The 18,876-nt window shown below is 37.4% G+C and overlaps 1 long non-coding RNA gene across 4 annotated transcripts in view; it reads right to left on the bottom strand.

Annotated features, from left to right (window-relative positions):
• LOC118687259 (uncharacterized) overlaps positions 1 to 18,876 on the bottom strand; it is a 74,889-nt gene that overhangs the window by 30,767 nt on the left and 25,246 nt on the right. For 3 of the 4 annotated variants that reach the window (XR_008508470.1, XR_008508472.1, XR_008508471.1), the window contains exon 3: positions 3,111 to 3,342. The exons of the other annotated variant lie outside the window; for it this stretch is intronic. This is a non-coding gene — a long non-coding RNA (uncharacterized LOC118687259). The remainder of the gene's footprint in view (positions 1 to 3,110; positions 3,343 to 18,876) is intronic. 4 annotated transcript variants of the gene reach the window in all.

The following is an 18,876-nucleotide window of genomic DNA, read 5'->3' as shown; positions in this document are numbered from 1 at the left end:
AAATACAGTGGATGGGATCTCCTGTGTTGATGAGTAAAACCTTCTTATTTGGGACAACCTTGCTATCTAAACCCTTTCATTAATTCATCAAAATCCGTAGCTAATGTGCTTGCCTGTTTCCACCACTCCTTGAGAAAACTTTTCCAGAAGCCTACACCTGTCTTGGCTAAAGCCCTCCCCTAATTTTGAGCTTACATATTAGGGTCACAAATTGAAAGTACAAATTAGGAAAAATCAATAAAATCTCAAAAATAAAGCTGTACCCTTCTGTCTTGGGACATTATTAATGGACAACTAAGTAAAATTAAGTTGTGAGGACTGACTGCAGAAATGCCCCTTGCTCCAGCATATATTTCCTACTTTGATGTTTTCCAAGCCACACTGACGTCATCTACCTGGAGTCCTGCCTAGACTGAGGCATGCAGTTTCTACTGTCACCAGTGAATTCCCATCTTGTATCAGGGCCTCTGTACAGCCCTGTAGTTCTGACACTGCCACTATGGCACAGTCAGGGTACCTCTGGAAGCATGGGCATACTTCTTGCCTGGCATGTGCCAGAACTCTCTTCTGACTCTAGAGCTGGGATGTTTGGGGATGGGATTCAGAGGGGACAAATATCCAAATATCTGCACTGTAAATGACATGTTAATACCACTGCAGATTTAATCTTAGAAGAGCAGGAAGAAATCCAGTATTGAACTAATTGAACAAATGTATTGGTGTGCTCCAAAATGACAGATAGCTGTTACTTGGAGAAAGTTACAGTGCTATCTCTCACCTGGCCAGTAACACTTTTTTCTTACAAAATTCCTTAGACAGATCCAGGCCTCACTACAGAAGTTCAAAGACATTGGTATGAACACCAGCATTTAAAAATGGGAAGGAAAAAAGCACTGGTGTGGCCCTGCACTGTATTGTTTTCTGTACACAGAAAAGTAGTATGGCTCTCTGAGGTGCTGGTAGGGAACATATAAGCCTTGATCCATTTCAATCAATTAGATAAATGTGTCTATTTCTTGCTATACCAACCAGAATATACAAACCTTTCTGACATAGATCAGGGACATCAGTGACAAGGAACAAGCCATACCATTCAGAAATCAGATATTTAATGGCCACTAATCCTATCATAATAATTACAAAATAATGTAATGATGAGCCAGAGTAAACAAAATATATGAACAAAAATGTCAAGGAAAAAAAGCAATTAGAGTCTTGGGTTTGTTCCAACTCCCTTTTGCTGTGGGAGTTCTGATAGACTATTACCCCTATGTAATTAGAGGTTTAGGCTTAATCCAGTTCCCGTTTCCCTTGGGGGGATTGGGATAGGCCCCTATGCCCTAATTTTCTGCTGTCCTGCCCCTTGTATACCCAGCTCTGTATAAGCACCTGTTTCACCATCCTGCTACTCTGTATCATACTAGGGAATCACATTTCCAGACTCGGGTAAGAAAATAGTGCAAAATAATCATCAGTACCTCTTTTGCACTCACTTTGCATGGGCCTAAATTACTAAATGAAGCAATACAAAAATCAAGTCTTTATTTTTATTCAAGGTGCTGGAGAAAGAATTACTTTTATTTCTGTTGCCATTATAAAAAAAAATTCTGGTTCTTTGGAAAACTATGTGAAATGCTCCCACTTCAGAAATGTTACTTCACTTAACAAATTAAGTAGACAGAACAACTGATGAATATCATCTCTCACTTTGGCTCACCAGACAGCTCAAAGTGCCTGTAAAACATTTAGTAGGGATGCATTTTCCAAACTTGGCATCAGAAATCTAAAGGTTTGTATTTCTAAACATAAGGCAAAAGCAAACAAAAAAACCTCAAACAAGCAAAAAAAACCAGAAACAAACCAAACCAAAAAAAAAACCTCTTAAAACCAGTCTTGGCCATATTCTGCATTCCCCTAAGAAACAAAGGCCAGTTTTCTCACAGTGTTGCAATTTTTGGGGTTTTTTTTTGTGTGTGTGTGTGAATGAGAGAAAATACAATCAGTTTTCTGCAAGAATATGGACATTATTATCTTGATAAATTAAAATATATTTAACGTTGGCCATCATTACTAACCCTGATGTTGTCACAAGCACTCCGTGGTCAGCATTCTGTATACTAAGAATACGCTAAATGTCTGCAAATTAGTAAAAGTAAACTTCCCTTGTATACACTCTTCTACACAGACTTATTCACCTTTCCAGATCAGACCAAAGCAGATTGACCATATCTACATGAATGCATGCATCCATACATTACAGACAAGCACAAGTCCTGACTAGGACACGCAGAACTCAAATGAACTCAAATATGAGCATTGACAAACACAGCTAAGTGAGTTATGACTTGCATCACCTTGGAGGAACTGGTAAAATGGATTGGATGCATGTCCAGGCAGACAGAAAAACAAATACAGAGCACTTCACCAACATGCAGACACATACGGAGAGGACAGTCAGAGAGCATATCCATTATGTAGGCATTTGCATCCTGGCTACATATCCCCACATTACTGCTGTCTGACCAAATCAGAAATTTATTTCAGCTTGAACCATCTTTCTTTTCTTTCTTTTTTTTCATAGAGGGACCATGTATAATGTTCCAAAGCTACTGATTCCATTAAATGCATGCACACTTTAGTGTGTACATGCCAGCACTTACATACATTCCAGAGAGAAAACTCTATTTTCCAGAAAAAAAAATCAGCTATTTTCCCCTGTCAGGCTCTTTCTCTTTATAAGCTGCTGCAGTTCAGCAGTAAGTGGGAAGGGAGAAGCAAAAATATCAGCTATTAAATAATAACTACTTGGATTACATTTATAAAGATCATTTATTCCCACTTTACTTCTTAAAGTTCTATTTCGAAGTACAGCTTTCCATCTGCAGCCTTGTCATGAAAGATCTGACTTGGAAATCTAAGTATGGAAGAGCAGAAATAATGAACACTTTGGTTAGTACACATAAATTTGAGTTAAAGGAACTCTGCTGATGCCTTTCCTCTTCTTACTGACATGGTGCCATACATGTATATATCTCAATACACGTAAAATATTTTAAAAACATTGGTTCCTGAAAAGCTAATGTTCTAAATTAGACTAATCCCAGACATACCTTGGGGGGGCATGAAGAAAAGGGAGCAATAGTGTAGAGATGCTTGAGCAGTGCAAGGGTTTTCTACAAGAAGACAGCAAGTAGTTGCTGTTTGGTTCCACACAGTCCTTGCCATTTTATTTTATCATCCTTTTCAATCTGTTATTATCATCCTTTTCAATCTGTTATTGTGGACATTTCACTGGTAGATCTCCTTTGAAAGGACTTGCAGAAGAAATTTGTCCAGAGGAATCTGCTGAAAAAGACAGTACCTGAATAGCAACATTAACTGAGAGCTGGTGTAATAATTTTGAGAATAGAGGCATCCTGAGAGTCAGTGCAGAGATGAGAATGAAAGGAGAGGACAAATCCTACCACCTCACTGTGGTAGGATTGTACAGTCCTACAACAACTAGCTGCCTCTACTCCAAAAGCAAACTGAAGGATAAATCCAGTCAGAGAAAGAGCTTGACAGGTGTAGTTGTGGCACTCAGTATTGACAATAAGTATTAACTCAGGGCTCACCACATCATAGAACTCTTTGGTGGTTTCTCATTTGTTAAACAGGGAAAAAAGTTTTAGGTTTTTGTAGGAACTTTTTATTACTTTTTTTTTACCCCATTTAAATGGGATTATAACTCAATTAATCTTGGTAAAATGTTTGGGGATCTCCAAGCTAGCAGCACTACATATGTAACAAGAAACAGGTAGCAGGTGCTGGAGTATTTAAAAATATAAATGTCCACACACAATTCCCTGTCTAGCTCATATTTTATACTAGCAAGTCTGTGTATAGCCTGGTACTCAGAGCTGTCAGTCAGTATCAGTAGTCAATATAGATATATACTGCCCTATCTTAGTCAATATAGATGTATGTTGTCCTCTCAGATGTATATGCTAAGTTTCTTCAAACTCCCTCTATCATCAATTATTAAAACCTGGTGCTTAAAGGAAAATACTGGTTAAAACAGAGAAGTTTTAGGGATGTCAATGATAAATCAACATTTTAATTGCATGTATGGGTATTAAAATAGATGTACATGTGTAAATAAAAAGAAAACCTTAGTGGATCATACTGACTATAATGAATAAGGCTGTTGATAGTTTTTAAAATTTTAATAGAGCCTTTAAATATTAGACTTTTCCAGCAGGATGCACTTGTGAGATGTACTGTCTGGTATGCCCTTGGCCAGAATGATCCTTACACACATGCAGTTCACAAACGTTATGCAGTGTGCTATAAGCTAATTATTTTCTTGGCTGCAGCCCACCCTCTTAGCCTGGGCATTTCATTGTAGAAGGAGTTCCTGTACATATGTGATTTGCAAAGCACCACGAGATCCTTTGGGTTGAATGTGCAGTGATAGCTGTACACGAAAGGAGAAATTAATAATAGAAGGGTTATATTTCTGTAGCATTTGATTGGCTAAAAAGTACCAATCTCAGAGATAGACTTTTTTCATCTTGAGCTGTAAAACAATTGCATGTACGTATGTGTGGCAGTACATGTTACAACACTTCCATAGTTTAGGTTTTGCTGTTGGAACTCCCTCACAAAATTTCCGGGTAAAACTATAAAGAAGATATATGGTGGAATGTATTGTAAAGCATAATTGTTATAGTGTTTAGTTTGGGGAGTCTTTGAAGCACCCTGAAGAAAACGGGGAGAGAGCTGTGCAGGATGTTGTTCTCGGGAAAGGTTCAACACAATCCTGAAGAATCACTGAAGATACAAAGAGGTTTTCAGTCCTGGTCATGGCATTTAAAAAACAGATGAGCTAAGCAAGTCAAGGAATTACATTTCTATTAAAACTGAAGTCTTTCTAAGGTCCCTAAATTAGTTATATATTTTTGATGCTTCTTGAAAATATGTACATGCTCCTAATTTCAATCCTATTAACATAGCAGTAAGGAAATTTGCATCAATATCTTCCTGTCTAGGTAATTTAATTCCCCTTTTAAAAATAAATTCAAATTAGCAACAATAAAAGAAAACACAAAAACTCTGTTGAACTCAAGTAGTTACCATAAACAACTCCCCTAAACTAATCAGGCATTGTGCACAGTTATTGTTTCTTGAGGAAAGAAATCCTGAGAAAGGGGGCCAACCCCTGTTCTCACAAAAACCTATACTGTAATTCCCATTGGCTGAAAGGAGAGTGGGGCAGAAGAAGGGGGACGCTTGATAACAGGGTAAGGTGTACTAACACAAGCCATGTGGGGAGAAGGGCCACGACAAAAGGTGGAATATTTTAGGCCAGCAGCAGCAACATTACCAGAGTTGCTGGGAATGCTGTATTCAGTCTCATCACCGAATGCTTTAAAAAAGAAGAAGCTGAATTGTGAATCGTGACAAGCTTAAAGACACATGACTGCCTCAAAGCACAAATTTCTTAACAATTTCAGTAATCATTTTGTAATAAGTTTTGTCACTCTTTTCAGTCTCTCTGACTTTCAGGTCATCATCGGCATTCTGCATTGCAGTCCAGGTCACCAACCTACAATGAACAAAACTCATTTTCTAGTACTTGTAGTTCTCCTCTTTTTAATTAGAAAAGCCTAGCATACTAGAAAAGCCCTGATTTTGTTTTGGATAACAAATCATTGAGAGGAAAGCTGAAATCCAAAAATATAAACAAAAACATTGTATATTTCAGGAAGAAGTTAAATGAAAATATCTCTAAATTAAATATCTCTTCTTCAGTTGTTTTATATCTAAAGAAAATCTTAAATTATCAAATTGTAATGGAGGGTACTGTTTTGACTATGCTAAGGTTGTCATTGTATACTTGAGAACCAGAAGAAATTTTAGTAAAGTACGAAACCATTTTAATAATACAGTGCTTTAGGAACTCAGTCTTAGTTAGAAAATTGTTTAAAAAAAAAAACCAACAATTTGTGTCATTAAATTATATTACCCCCCCCCCAGCCAGAAAAGGAATACACCAAGAGCTCTGTGCCTATACATGATGGGATCTGTTGTCCAGCCACTACTGAAATGAGGCTGAAATTGCACAAATAACCTTGTAAGTATGACATTTGAATGCCAGCTAAGCTACCAATATGAAATCAGTCCATGCACATATGGACCACAAGTTGCAAGCACTGTTCACGTATCCTGCACAAAATGAATCTGTCAGTCTCAATTCATGTCCTATGTCTACATCATAAAAATATACCCTTAAAAATGACCTTTCTTCTTGGGAGTTTCAGCAAAGACATCAAAGGAAGGAGGAGACACAGGAAACAAACCTCCTTTGAACCTCCAAGGCATGTAACAGAGGAGTAGCATGGGAGAACTGATTCTCAGGGCCAATGAGAAGGGAATGATGCAGGAATGGGCCCTCGTAAATCTTGTAACTGCAGCAGATCATAAATCACAAGCTATAAGCTATTCTGGATCTACCTGTGGTCTGCAGAGGAGTTTAAACTAATGACTGCCAATAGCTGCATTTTCAAATGTGTATCCCTAATGCTCATGCATAACAGCCTTCAGAAGTGAATTTTGGTTCAACGTTCAAATTGAAATCCATTTTTTTTAACATATCCACGCATTAAAATTTTGAATTTTGTTGAAAAAAAAGCCACCCAGCTGCAAATTTCAGACCAGGACCAAGCCACTCATATAGATTTGGGGTTTTATTCAAATTGTGCCACAACTCTGGGGTTACCTTTCTGCTGTTTGGGGAACTGGAGGATCTAGACAGACCTCTTTCAATAAGAAATATCAGAAGTTCAGAAATATCAATCAGAAGTTGGCTAAATATTTGTAAGTGGAGTTGTGTGTTTTGGGTTGTTAGCTGGCAAGATATTTCTCTGCAATGCATTTAAGAGATTTATCTTCTTTTTTTTTCAAAATGTCAATGAGCAGATATATTTTTCACAAATTATTGAATGAGTAATTGCCAACATACTTCTGGCCATGAGATTGCTCACAAGCTACTCACTAAAATGACTGTTTTGTGTACTTTAGGAACTCACCACTCATAAATTAGTATTTATAGGGGGTTGTTGGTCATCCCAATCACCTGACATCTTTTTTTTACCCTTGGCTGGTAAACTTATAACCCATCAAAGGCTTTCCTAAAAGCTACAGCCGTTCCAGTTCAGGCATTCATATGGATACAGAAATGCATCATTGCATGTGACAGTTCTTCTACAGAATGTCATCTAATGAATGTTTGTGGAAAGTGAAGGAATTGCCTCAATTACCATCAAAACAAATAGTTATATTCAAACAAAAGTTCACTTTTTTTTCAACTGTCATGAGTCTTTATGTACTAACCTCCATTGACAGAATACATTTCCAGATTTTACAGATGAATAGAAGATTTGTTAAAACTACTCTAAAATTCTTAGTTTAGAATATAATGATTCCAGTGCTGTATATCCACAGAAGCCCTAAATATATAGCATAATAAGTAACCATGAATATTACTTAATATAATTTAAAGTGTATCGGAATTTGGGTCCATCTGCCCTATGCATGCCCTTCTTCAAGGGTGTGTTTGTTAATCTCAAAACATTGCAAACTCAATGCCATACCTTCTAACTTCCCCACAGGTTTCCCATTGATTTAATGATATAGTGACATCCACACTAGTGGAGGCTCCTCCATAAAGACATAGCACAGCTTTCTGAATGGTTTCCAAACAACAAAATCCAGTTCACTTTGCTAACTCATGAAATAAGCAGACTAGCTCCCATGAGTTAAGCAAACAGTATTGGTCCCACAGAATATTTCACTCAACTATCAGACTAACAGAAATCCTCAGAATAGCAAAAACACTCAAGATATTTTGTTCACTTATCCAAGACAGCTCTAGGACTAGATACACTCATTTGAGAATGTAGACACAACCTTAACAGACTACAATGAATCTTCATGGCCCTGTATCATCACTGATTTGCCCAGGATATATCAGCATTGAATGAAAATATTGTCTTTTACTTCAGATTTTGACGTGTAGCTTTGTAAAATATTATTAACAAGAAATTTAAAGTCTTCTCAGTTAACAAAATAATCACCAGAATGAAACCTCTTCTCCTTGGCTAACAATGTGCCTCCTAGACCACGGCCAACAAATGGCTCTGACTCAGTGAGCAGAAGCCTGGTTAACATGCCTAGCCAAATTCAACCAGAGCTTGCACCAGAGGATGTTCCAGAATGAAGACGTACCTTGAAAGATTATACTAGCACAAAATAATTCCAGTGGTCTTCTGAAGTGCCTAAAAGGGATCAAAATAGTCTGAATGCTCAAATAAAAAACTTTTGACCAAGTGCATCCTTTCAGTAGGGCCTGCATTACAGGGTCTCTGTGGATCGTGTCAGCAAACTACAAGTCATAAAAAATACCTGAGAAGGTATTAAGCAATTTATTGTTTGCCTTCAGTACCTTGGGGCTTTAGCAAAGGTTTTATAATAGATAATGTCCTTCATGGTGGCATTTGTGCCAGAGTTTCTGGAAACAGATGCACAGGGACTACAGTGAATGGGGCACAGGAATAAAAACAGCAATGCCTTTCTGGCCTTATTGGTCACTCTCCCACTGCACATCCTTGCTGCCCTACTACATTACAAAAGAAACTGACATTCATTAATTAAAACAAATAATATTTATAGAATCCCTTTCTCTATCCTTGGGGAAATACAAATTCAAACACAATCAAATACAATCACAACAGCAAACTATTAAACAGCTGAAAATAGTAAGCTATTCCAGCATTCATCAGAACAAAATCTCAGGTTTGAGTGAGAAGGCAAAGGGATTGACAAAGAGAAGGAATTACAGCCCTTGTTAAAAGAATCAAGCCTTCCATCTTGTTGCTGTAGCAAAGGCACCCACAATTCACCTGCAAGCCTTCTGGCTACACCTTCTCTGAAACATTAAATGATGCCAGGGACGTCACTGTTGGCACCTCTTCTACAGTTTCTCAAAGAACCCTGGCATGGCTGAGGCCGGGACCAAAGAGCACTTTCCTAAACAGCTCCTGCGTGACAACTGAAAGCTACCACTAGCTAGAGACTGTGTTCAAGAAACATTTTGCATATGTCTTGGGAGATCAAGACAGCTTAGTAGTATGGATACTGGATGTTTTGTGCCAGTTGACCTCAGTGCCAGAGAATGGTCAGGATGTGTATCATTCACTAGCATGGACACAGCCAGTGATGTGAGCCTTCAAGATACATGGTGCCAGGTCTGAGGTGTCTCTCAGTGAGCTGCCAGTTTACTTTTCTTTAAGGATTTTAAAGCTATATGCCTAAGATTTGAAAGAATGTAGTGTACTCTCTGTGGCAACTTTAATCTCCTAGATGGCTTTTGCAAAAAACTGTTTTCTAGTAGTTCCTTCCCCTGCTGACCTGATAACATCAGCATGGCTCCCAGACTTCAAATGTTTCATGGCTTGGCACCATGGGCAGCCAAAACCTTGTGTATACAACTAGTAAAGACAGCAATACAGTTCTAGGGAACCTGGGGATGGGGTGGTAAAAGAGAGATTTAGAAAATGTGTTTTCCATGCCCTTATTGGTGGCCAGAAGTGCTCTAAATTTTACATTTCCCACCATTACTCAAACAGGCTTCTTCCCCCTCCTCAATAAACTCTTGATGCTGAGAAGAGCTTTTGTCCCTAGAAGGCCTAACAAAACTGAGGTGTCTAGAAGACATTGCTGAGTGACTTTGGGTACTCTGTTTCTGCGTCGCTGACAAAGCCAGGGAAAGAAGATGTAGAAATGCAGATAGGATTGGGGTATTTATATATATATAAATATTTATTGTTTATTAATGATTCCACTGCAAAGGAATCATTAATAAACAATATATATATTTAAGATATAATTTCCATCCACTGGAGCAAAAAAGCATCCAGACAGGACAAGAGGAAATATTTTCCAAGTCTGAAACTTCTCTGATTTTACCCAAGACCAGAACCTCCATAAGAGCAAGTACATGTGAAAGCACAGAAAATCACAAGCAAGGCATAAGCCTTCCCTGGTATGGTGACAGGCCACCATAACCAAGTAAGTGTCCAGTTTCTGAATTTCTAAAACAGTATATAGAAAATATGAAGCTTGATTTATTCTGTTTTATTTGTGACAGAACATGTACAAATAACTGTGCCCATTTGTAGGCACTTAATTTGAATGTTTACATTAAATAAAAAAAAATACATACTGTGCTTTATTATTATCTAAGCTGTTTTAAACATATATATCCAGATGGGTTCCTGTTCCTTATGGCTTGTACTTTGCAAGTGTATTTGATAGAAGAAGATGGAAGAGAACGAAACAATTCATATTGAAAAGACAAATAAGTCTCTGCAAGTAACCATTTTGATCAAAAATGTGGCACTTTGCTGCTCTACTAGGGGGAACAAAGAAAGAAAATTATCCATGAACAGTTACCAAAAGTATGTCTTTCATGGCCCTTGTGGAGAGACGTGGTATACATCAGATCTCCTGCCCAGGTAATACCTCTGTATTATAAAGGTTTAGTCATAACACACTATAAATATTTATTCTAAAGCAAAGATGACAGTGGTTGAGTTAGTTCTAACCAGACTAGCGATTTTTGTAATATTTAACAACTGATAACCCTGCTTTGGGTTTTTGGAATATCTTTTTTTCCTGTGATGATGCTACTTTTTTCAAGGTGGGCAAAACTCTGCACTGAGATCAAAGTGATTATGGGAGACATTCTCAACAACAAGCAGGGGACCAGGAAGGAAACTGCAAGCCAAAGCAGCAAGTACCACTGCCAAATCTTGTAGAGACTGACGAGGGAGTGAGGCAAGGCCTGAAAAGATGGCAGCCAGACAAACACCATGATGGACACCACCATGTCATGCAGTATAAAACTAGCAGGCAGCAAGTACAATTTCCATTACCTAGCATCCAAACCCACGCCTAATCTAATGAATAACAAAAGCTTGTGCAAGGAGTTTTTAAGAAGGAACAGGAAAAGAAAAACAATGAGCTCATGCCTTCTGACCTTGCTTGTTTTTAGCTTGGTTTCCTATGGCAACAAGGTTTGTGATCATGCTGTGTGTGTGCATGTGTGTGTACTTGTGCATGGACAAGACAGACAGAAAGTGACCATAAGGGTGCTCAATAACTGCTGAACGCACTGGCAGTTTGTAGCCAATCCTGGCACTCCAATACAGGTCTCAATGGTAACTGACTTCCTGCAAGTTTTGTGGAAACAAGTAGCCACAAGACTTACAGAGACAGGTAAATGTTCCAGCTTGGACTCAAAGGCTGCACTGTGACTGCCTTATTAGGCTCTGGAGAATCCACACAAGAGAGGGCAGCTATGAATGGCCCAACTGCAGGAAAAGCATCCATCAAAATTTACAGCAAGGCATGAACCAATGCCAGGAAATCAGCTTTTTCAGGTCTGGTGCTACTGTACATAAGACATTCAGGCCACATTCCTTTTCCTATTTTCCCTGGTGAAAGGTCCAGGGACATATCAATTGCTGGTCTTCAGGCACCTGATCCTGATTAACAACAAGGAGACAAGAACTTTCAATTTGGACTTTTTTTAGGACTGTGGAATGTCAATAGCCTCACAAATAAAATATCTTGCAGGACAAGTAAGAATCAAAGTTTTGATGACCTCCAGCGTGGTGCTGGAGGCAACAAAGGACCAAGAAACATCAGAGGCAGCTTAGCTGGGTCCTCTAAAGACTTCTGAGAAAAAAAAAAAAAAAAAGTGTTGACTCTTGTTGATATTGTTAAGTGTCTGCTAGATAAATGACAGTTAATTTCTGGTCAGTGTGGTTTGGGAAGACCCACCAGAGCCTTTCCACTTATCCTTGTACACAGCCTTCTGACACAACAGGCTGCCTCCTTTCTTCTTCTCAAGAATTTTAAGAAATAGAGACCAAATCACTATTCCAGACAGGACCCTTCAGAAACTATCAGAAACCAAGATATTCAAATGGTATCACCAAACTACATTCATAAAAGAAGTGAAGGAGAATAAAAGTATGTATGCCAATCTCCCCAAATTGGTAACCAGTTGCCTAGGATCAGTCTACCCAAAACTGTGCCTGCTTACTGAAGCCTCCATTCTGCTGAAACATGTTTCATGTAAATACTACATACCATTTGAAAAAGAGATGTCTGTCCAGGTTTATACTGGAAAGCTGGTGGACCCTGGAGGAGGACCTGGACATCCTGCTTACTAATGCTCTATTTGAATCACAGAACCTAGCAATTCACTTGGGTTATTCACTTTTACAGGACAGAGGAGCAAAGCCGTTACAGAGCAGTTTGAAGAGGGAATGATGGCCAGTGTTCCTGTCACTCATTTTAGCAGACAGTCTTCTGTACTATGAAGTTCTACATGTGAGTAAATTCCCTCTTCTCTGAAAAAGCCAAAATTGCCATTTGTCATTGCTATGTACTATTCAATAGCTATCGTGTTTAAGTCCAAAGAGACTGCTCTCTGTGCCTGATGAAATCATCTCTCTATACATTGGCAGATCAATTTGGGATCCTCTGATCTGGAAGTCACTCCAGATTCATCTGAAAATAGTCTTTTTGGTTTGGTTCCAAGTCAGATGTGAGATGTTCAAATCTTCTCTCTCGATGCCATCAGGCAATATATGAGTATATCTAAGGGCAGAATTTGACTCTCAAAGTTTTTCCTAATTTCACTACTGTAAAACAGAATTTAAAAAAACCCATAAGTATCATTTCCCAGGTAGATATATTTATCATATTGCAAACATGGCTTCTAAAACATTCATTTTTCTTGCTTCCTTATTTGACTATATCCTCAGATCCCTTTTCTCTCATTGCACAGGCTTCTGATTACATTATAAATATTCTCCAAGTTGTGAAATACTCTTTATGTACCTCTGTCCTTCTGCTTTTACACTATAACCCTCATATCTAAAACTGATATTAATCCCACTAAATTAAGTACAAGCAGTATTAAGAACTAAGCAAGCAGCATTTTCCTTGAGTGGGTTTTAATTTGTGGCTGCAGTTTGGAAGGGGTGTGGTGAAGGGGAAAAAAGGCCTAACTATTCAAAACAAATTTCTTCAGTGAATAACCACAGCAGTGATAACAACTTTTATATAAAACCCAAAAGGCTGTTAATTTGATAGCATATTTAAAGAGCCTTTTGATCCCCACAAATTTTAGAAACCGACTCCTGTCCTGCTTTTGCAGATTTGTCAACCAGTATCATAAGATGGGAAGATTTTTAAATGTTTGAATGTTACCTAAAATTTAACTAAATCAGGACCAAAACTTTCAAACAATCACAATAGTTAGATTTGATTAAGATACCAGGTATTTAGGTTAACTTTATCTTGTGGTATCAAAGTAGGCAAACAGCTTTATTTGTGTCATGTGTCACAAACAATCCATTTCATTAAATATACTATCATATTTCTTTATGATCCTGGAAGGCATGTGTAATTAAAAATTAAACTTGATATCTGTACCCCTTCCCTGTCATCTTCCCATCCAAATATCTGTAGGTCCCAAGCCTGCAAACACATTCTTGTTTGAGGAGCCCTGCTGGCTTAGACTACTCACAAAATTAGACTTACTCATACGTACAGAAGTGTTTACAGCCTCAGACCTGAACCCCCAAGCTTGCAAGAAAGACTAACCTAAATACTGACTACTCAAAAGAAGACAACTTCAGTATGGAGTATTTAGTATTTTGGGTAATGAAGGTAAAGTTACAGAGGGGAAATTCTCATTTGAAAGGCTATTTCTAAGGAAAATATTAGTACTATATGTAGAAATAGAGGATTAGAATCCTACAGAAATGAAAACCTATTTCATATACTGTCCAGAAAAACAGCAAGTAAAATATCATATAAAAGCAGTAATTGGGATGGTCAGCAATAAGTGACCAGTACATAAATTAGTAATCAGTAGTTTAAAAGGAGGGGAAAATAAAAATCCAGCCTTTGTTCTCTAGAGCAAAATGCTTTTATATTTTTAATTTCAAAATTAAAGAGAAAAATATGACTTACCATGGAATAAATACCAAAAGAGGATTAACATTTATTTTTAATACCCATATTTACTTAATAACATGTATATTAACAGATGAGAGTGATAAAAGGGCAGTATGCTGCTCTGACAATTATTTTTTTTCTGATCCATGCTTGTTTAACATTTAGTTTCCACTACTACTGCAATGGAATTATTTTCCTTCTTATTTGGGGTTACATTCATTACAAAAATCATCCTAAACCTGCTTTTTTAGTTCTAGATGTGCAGAGGAACTTCTGTTTACACATGACTGAGCCAAAACCTGCTTCCTTTCTGTATCTGAATTGTCCATTTGAAGCCAATGGGCTCGGTCCTGCTAACATGTCACAGCAGCAGATTCATGGGACGGGGCAATGTGGATTTGACCGTTACCTAAAAATGCAATTATGTTCTTTCTATATCAATAGCCCCCTGACTAACTGTAGAAAGAATAACACAGCAAAGGTTTAATTTTTTTTTTGTTTGTTTACTCTCAGCTTCATTATAAATGTGGATAATTTTGTTTTTTTCTAAAGAATGCAAAGGAATAATACTGCTGGATGCAAAAGAATAAAGGAATAATAGTCAAGGCTAATTTTTAATGCAAGTTTCTGCTCTGGCCACTCAGATAAATCCTTTCATTTGCTGGAAACAAGACTGTGGTAAATGTATAAAAAGTGAGTTACATTTGGCCTTGACACACAGGGGCTTGGAAACTGTATCATACCTAACAGACACACTTATCTTTCACCCCCCCTACAAAACATTTTCTTGCTTCCGTGTTGGACCCTTGAATAAGCAATTACAAAGTAAAACTTTCATTACAGTTTACTCATACTAGGCAAATGTGCTTCTAAAACAACTACTTAAAAACACCTTCAAGGTCTTCATTACAACACTACCTAACCTTAGAAAAAATAAAACATAGCTGTTAAAATAGTTCTTCAAATAGGAAGTCAAGCCTCCATTTATCATGCATCCAGAACTTTTAATTTCAAAAAGAGGCACCAAGTACTTTTGCTATCTTTTGGATGTTTAACTTTTCTTTTCAGCATATAGTTTGCTTCATTTTTTTTTGTTCATCCTCACTAGAAAGATTAGCTCAGTCCTTGACACAGCAGGCACTGAGGCTGGCTGCTGGTTCAGCTGACCACTATGGGCCACCACAGCTCCAAGGGACTTCACGCATGCTACACACCTACCTGTTTACAAGACTAAAAACCTCTAAAGCTAAAAACTGTTTGGAACAAAAGATCAGGCCCAAATATATTCTGTTTTTCTTTTGACCCAGATTTTCTAACAGGCTGAGCTACTGTTGTGGCAGGGCAGTGGGTAGAGCAGCAGATCCCTGTCTGGTGGCAGAACCACAGGTGGCCCCAGCAGGACGGTGCACGTCCCCTCTCCTGCCCACTCACTCTGACATGCTGACACAGCCTCACATGTCTGCTGGACTAAGAGAGTGGGGGACTGCCTGCACATATGGGTTTCATCCTAGGCTGATGCTTAGATGACCAAATGCTCACATTTCATCATGCTCTATTAGCACAATTTACATTGTTCAGAATGCCCTTAGATCCAAAATCTTCTGCTCACTCCACTGAGTTTCTGTTAATCAAATTCCATACTGTTCAGGGCTGAATGAAATTACAGAGAAACAAGTTGACTTGTTTCCTTCTTGACACCTTTTCCCAAAACTGCATTAGACCTAACTTAAGGGGTTACCTTTTGGATACCAGAAAGCAGTATCTCATTTATTCTTAAAGCTGATAAAGAAATAAGTGCTGTATAGTTTGGGGACCATCTATAAGGCTAGAAAACAATTGCCTAAAATGTCAAACTTGCTTGTCTGAGGTTAGGCTCCTAAATTAGGCAGCAGGAAAGGCAAGCCAATACAAAAAAGCATTGTAAATCAAAGAAAAATTATTTACTGTAATAGGTTACACACAGATACTACAGCTACCTATGAAAGAAAACACTATTTTTAGCTCTGTAATTAAGCAAGTGGACTTAAGTGTAATTACCAAGTGGTTAAGAAAATGTGGATAATGAAGTTAGCAGGTATTGGCCCATATTTGCTTTACCACTATGGAATGGGGCAAAAAAAGAGAAATCTCTTCTGATGTGTTAGACACTTCAGATATGTACTCTTAACTTCTCAGTCCCTGTGCCAGAGATATTACAGTCTGACTCCAAATAAAAATCGTGACAAGAAGTGATCACCAAAATAATTTTGACCTTCAAGGACAAATTAAAATGAAAAAAAAAAACCAGCAAAAATTAATCTGCCATTTTTCCTGTTGAAGGTTAGATGATGGCTATCTCCTAGATATAAAAAAATAAAATAAAATAAAGACAAAAGAAATATATAAATCTACTTGAGCATAAAGAGGAGACCTCTGCAACACAACTCCTCCTAAGTACTATCTCATGGACATGTGCCTACCTAACACATGCACAAAGGCACAGTAAAACTACATAAAACATGTTTTTTTCCTATATGATGATACATGAATAAAATGTACACAGTTACACATGCACACACACAGACAGAAATCCTGACAGCTGTTACCCCCAAATAAATAAGGCTACTGAAGGAACTGATGCAATTCCTATTCAGTTAAAAAACAGCCCTTAATTTCAGTGGGATTTGGATCAGATTTGGTTAAACCTCATAAGGACTAGATATACACTTTATAGACAGGTATGATCAAACACATTTTCAAAGCAACTGTTTCTGCAATTCCTCTCCAGCATATCTGTTTCACTGTAGAGGAGAAATATACTGCAGTTTCATGAACATATTAAAATACTATGATTCTAACCAAATGCCTTAAAAACAAATGAATTAAGGGCAGATTAATTTGATTCTATTTGTTATTTTAAGTTGCTATATTTTTCCTGTATTTTTAATGCACATATGCCTACATATATGCACATATACCTAGTCCTTCACATACAGAGTTCTACTCTACCAGTTCAAATCTGTACAAGAAATTCCTATAAAAGGAATGAACCAAGACTGATTTACTTAATAAGAGTGAGAAGCAATGACCATTATTTAACTGAGAAAACGTTAGCTAAAATTTCATCTATGTAGTATGGAGGGTTGAGGGTGACAAGCCTATGTGGTACTAGTGACTTCGACAATGTGGGGGCAGGGAGCAGACAGAGCATGGACTTTTATACATCAGAACACCCAAATTAATCTGGAAAGAAAAAATAAAGATGAAATGCAATGTTAATTTATGCAGAACAATGTTTTCTTCCATTTCAACCTCATCACAATTTTCTGATTTTTTTTCAAGATTGCTCTTCTTGCATGTAATATCTGCTTAAATTTGGGCAGAATTAAAATACCTCAACCATGAGTTTCTACTGTACAGCAATATATATCAACTGAAAAAAAAAATGAAAGGGATGAATATGCCTCAAAAAAAGAAGTCAAATAACTTCAGAATAAGAAATTATCACTCTTGAACAAGTACTTTTTGTATACAAGTCTAAAGGAGTTTTACTAATGGTCTCACTGTAGGAGCAGAACTGACCCCATAATCTCATGAACCATATGGGAAAGCAAATGAAGGTATTATGCAAAAAGATATACTATAGCAGGTTACAAGGGTTTCTGCACTCGTGTTCATCTGGGAATCTTTAAACTTATTGGCAGGACAGTACCTGGTAACATTTTGTTTACTGAATGCTAAACTGCAGGATCCCCATTCTCAATTTAGGAGCTGTATTATACATACATTTTTAAAGCCCATTACATTGAGAAAGGCTTAGTATGACTATGAATAATCAGAGAAGGAAACAAGAATGGTAGAAATAGTTTGTGTAATACAAGTTTGGAAGTTCTCTATTCAGTTGCCAGGCAATAATTGTTAGTGGTATTTAAAAAAAAATTAAAATTAAAAAATAACAAATAAAGAATAAAAGAAAATACCCCTACTCTTATTTTGATAACCTAATCAGAAAGGACCTAGAAACCCAAATATTCCTCTCAGGCTTTGAACAGTCTCTCTGCCCTGAAGTAGATGTATGTAGCATGAAGCAGTGAATTAATAAAGCCAGAATGTCTATTGCCAATAGGTTTACCAAGCATGGGAACAGATAGCAAATCACACAATGCCAGAAGTGCATCCTGTGGAAATTGTTCAAACTGACAAAAATAGATATTCTCAGAGACAAGGATCCTTTGGGGGGGCTGTAAAGTCTTTGTCCCACTTCTGTAACTGCACAATTAGAAGTAAAGCAGAATGCAACAAGAGCTTGATTTTCAACACAAGCCATATATTTTTACCCATTGTGAAAAGGAAGAGGAAAAAAAATCTCAGATGCAGCAGTGCAAAACAAAAGGCCTTTCCCTGCAAGTATCTGTATCTCTTTGCAACATTTACTGCTTTGAGAAGCCCTGTTGTGGTCAGGCTAAGTCCTGTTAGAAGCCTGCTTGGAGGAGGAAAGCCCTTGCTGGATCAGGATGTAGTTACTTTTCTCCAGAAACAGCTGCTAGGTTTGGAAGCTACATACCAAGATTTGAATTGCAACAGACTGCTGGTAAATACAAACAGCCAGAAAATATTTTCTTGACTAAATAGTTAAAATTGGTGTTAAAAAAACACCTGAATGGAAGTTGCAGAAATGTAGGCAGTCACTGGTCAATAAACATTATTTTTTAAAATGTCCTTGACTCCATAAACTGTGATATAATAAAATAGTCTGCCCTGTATTTCAGCAGAATTAATACTGAATAGACCTTTAAAAAGTTAGTAAATATTATGAAA

This window comes from Molothrus ater, chromosome 6, assembly GCF_012460135.2.
Source record: "Molothrus ater isolate BHLD 08-10-18 breed brown headed cowbird chromosome 6, BPBGC_Mater_1.1, whole genome shotgun sequence".
NCBI classification, from domain to species: domain Eukaryota; kingdom Metazoa; phylum Chordata; class Aves; order Passeriformes; family Icteridae; genus Molothrus; species Molothrus ater.
The sequence above is the reverse complement of the archived record's forward strand: the minus strand, read 5'-3'. Positions and strand labels throughout refer to the sequence as shown.